We start from the raw sequence: 3,788 nt of genomic DNA, 5'->3' as shown, positions 1-3,788 counted from the left end.
AGTGTGTGGTGTAGTAAATGCAGAGGTTGATGGCTAGGAGAGCTGATGGAAATGGGCTGTGTTAAAAGGTGGCTGCTGTTTTCAACCGTAATAGCTCACTAACCTCAGACATTCTAATGACCATTTTGCCTTCCTAATTGATAGAAGCCCCAGCTCTGCTGTGCATTTTTCTGTTGTATTTATTGAGTTGGTGTATTTTACATTCAGTTCTGGGATCGGTTCGAGGTGGCGTTTTTTGTTTGTTTGTTTTTGGTAACCTCAAAGGTAACATTACCTGAGGTCTTAGCAGCTGCTTTAAAGAGAGGTTTGCGCTGGCCGCTGAGGATTTATGGAAATTCCCTAGCCATTAGTCTCCCGTCATTGTCATCCATCCGTGTCTGGGAGTTGAAGAATTGGTTGAATGTCACATGAAAAGAGGCTGGGCCTGTAAGCCTTTAGTCACTAGCCTGTCCCGAGCAGCCATCTATTGCTCCAGGGCTAGCCAGGAAAAACAAACAACCCATGTGCGGCAAGCTCAGCAGACCCAGTGTAGAAAAATAGTGGCGCTTCTACTTTATTTTCGACGACTCCACGCCACATTATGAACCTCAAGTAAGGAGGAGGCCAAATGGTTGCTCTAAGACTCAACTCTTAGAGTGGATTTCCTAGCATCTAGCAAGAATCAGCAGGCAGATTTATCATCCATGTGAAAATGCAGAGTGAGGCCTCTGACTAGCTGATTGTGTATTTTGCTGGGATCAGTGTTTTCTGGATGTTTACAAAAGATTGGGCTGCATGTTCAGGTTGCGGCTAGAGGGAGCTTGGGCAGATTTTCAATTACGCTTTCAAGATACAACCAAAGGCTGTTTCTAAATCTAAAAATTAGAATTTTAACAGAGCCTCTTTAAAACAGTCATGTTTTAAAGTGCTTGTTGCAAGCCAACAAAGGGGCTGTGTACTCTCTCTAGAAACCTTAATGTCAAGTAATTCATAATACACAGTAATTGAGCAAAGTTAAAGTAAAGCCCGTGTTGGAATTTAGCTTCCAAAAGAGGTAGCTGGTTTGGTTAACAAGAGATATTGTTAAATGATGGGGTTTGTTTTCTGCTTTAGAGTTAGCCAGAGTTTTCAAATGATCACATTTTAGAATTGTTTTTTAGCCTATGGTTAGGCCTCATCTTCTTTAGCCTGAACGTCTTACATGTTACTTGTTAGCACACAAACTGTATTGTTAATCACCATCTGTTTTTGTGGGATGTGCTGTAGCATTTCCCAAAAAAACCTCACCTGTAACTTTGCAAAATGAATGTACTCAGACATTCTCAATTTTTACTTGGGGCCGACCAACTCTTTAAGTCCCCTTTGGACTTATATATACAGATATCCTAAAGCAAGAGTGGGAATGTAAAGCATAACCTAATTCTCTTTCCTATAGAGATTCTATTTTATTTAAAATCTATTTTTACACTAGTTAGAATCCTGCTTTTTTGGCCAAGTACTTGTCTTGCATGTCTGACCTTGCAGAAGCTGGGGTGGATCGTAGCATACTAATTAAGAGAATTAGAAGTAATTTACAAAGCTTGCTCGCTCCTCATTTTCCCAAGATCACCTCCATCAAGCAGCCCTACCACCAGCTGGGAGAACAGAGATTTTCAGTACAGGTGGGATAAATGCTCTGAAAGGCTGTGCCCAGAGGAATGAGCAAATAGGCAGATGTTTCCAAACTACTTAAAGGTTTAAAATTTTTTTCCAGAAATAAAGAATCTTATCAAGATATATTAAGAAAATGTTTTTGAAAAAGGTCAAAGAGTCATGTTTGAATTTGACAAAATTACATAAGATAGAAACTGTTAGTGTTTTCTTCAGGATGGAAATGAACCACTTAATATATCCGTACTACCCTGAACAATGAACTTGCATTAAAATAACCAAACTTTGAAATGATTCTGCCCTGTGTGAAATTTGTGTCTCTCTGATTGACATTTGTCCAAACAAATGAGCTTGTATCTATAACCTAAGAAAGTGTCAGTGACCTGGATTTAAAGGACGCATTAAAAACCTTCCCCTCAACAATATAGTAAGCTAGATTATTCATCTTCCCACCCCTTTGCTCCAGCTTCCCGAACTAATAAAAGGTAGCTGAACCAGATACAGAATAAGGAAAATGATCTGAATTTAGGGGCTCGGGAAAGGCTGAGACTCCTCACACAACTCTTCTGCAAACGGAAAGCAGTTTATACACCTGACAATTTTTACCAGGCCTTGTTGCAAGCTGAGATGGTTTTATTTTTTGAAACTGTCCCAAACGTGACTTGTTAGCATACACTGGGTAAAACAAAGCCTTGAAGCAACTGTCCGCTCCAGGCCTGCACAGCCAGGCTGTCCTCAGCGAGAAGGCTGGGAAGGAGTTGAAACAGCCAGCCAGGAGAGTGTGGAGAGCTTGGCAAATCACAAATGAACAGCCTTCTGTCATCACTTGGAAACCCCTCTCCCGGTATAATCGGGATACACAAGTTACAAATACTATCCTTAAGATTTGGCTGCTGTGCACTCTGCCACGTTGCCTGGGCTGCTGGCAGACTGGGCTCCTGTGAGGAAGTCAATGGGCTTATCTAAAAAAGGAAAGTCGCTCTCACATTTGAGGAAAGTGATTTCGTTTTCTCCACGAGAAAGCTGAATTAACTGCCACAGTGAATTCTGCTGCGTTCATTTTTTTCTTGGCAGCAGAAAGGACATTTTTCAGGAGTCTCTCATGACCCAGCTCCTGCTCCTTCGTGGTGCTGGGGGATGTCCATACTGCTCGGAGACCTGGCTCTCCCCTTCGGCGAGCTTAGGAAGCCACCAGTGTTCTCTGACAGGCCTCTGCTTCTGGCCAGCCCTTCCATTCTTGTCTGTGAAGGTTCTTGAAGTGAGAGTCCTAGAATATCTGCATAGTGTCTACACCAACAGATGTAGCATTTTTTTTTTTTTTAAGATTTGAGAGAGAGCAGGCATGCTTGTAGTGGGGGCGGGGGGAGGGGCAGAGGGAGAGAATCCTCAGGCAGGCTCCCTGCTGAGCACGGAGTTCACCTGGGGCTGGATCCCAGGACCATGAGAGCATGACCTGAGCCGAAACCAAGAGCCACATGCTCCACTGAGCCATCCAGGCGCCCCCAGAATGGAGCTTTTAACGCTAAAAAATTGTAGGTTAATAGGAAAGAGTAAAGCAGTACTGGGGAATAAAAGCCTTTCCCTTCAGGAAACTCCCCATCCCTTTTGCCCCCGGATCCAAAGTCTCATCCTGTACAACTTTTAAAGTTCATTTTCTCCCCAAACACCGCATTGCCTGTCCTCAGCCTGGAGCAAACAAATACTTTTGCATTCGTGCATTAGGAGACCTCAGGGAAGTTATATAAAGCTTCTTTTTATTTTTTTACCCTGGGAGGAGGGTTTAGGGAGGAGTTGTGGCCTCTTTATCCTGATTAATATCATAATTGACTCCTTTATGCCTTCTTTTCATCTTCTAAAGGTAATGGTAACCATTTGCCACTTACCGGTAACCTTTTTTACCCTGCGTCCCTGGGACTCCTGCCCTCCCTGGAAGGCTGAGGCACTTAACAATATTAGGTTCTGTTAGACATTCATTTGGAAAGCTGTACTCTCAGAAGCCAAAACTATCTCAGCATCATGTTAGCTAGTATACTTTTCATGAACATGGAGCAGTCCCTTTCTGTAATTCTGGAAGCTTAAGCAAGCATGAAGAGGGCTCTGCAGTTGGTTCTTAATCTGATTTTACATTCTTGCTGCACTAAAGAAGGCGAGGGAGAGAT

The sequence above is a fragment of the Canis lupus genome, chromosome 26 (assembly GCF_011100685.1).
Source record: "Canis lupus familiaris isolate Mischka breed German Shepherd chromosome 26, alternate assembly UU_Cfam_GSD_1.0, whole genome shotgun sequence".
Classification (NCBI taxonomy): Eukaryota; Metazoa; Chordata; class Mammalia; order Carnivora; family Canidae; genus Canis; species Canis lupus.
The sequence above is the reverse complement of the archived record's forward strand: the minus strand, read 5'-3'. Positions refer to the sequence as shown.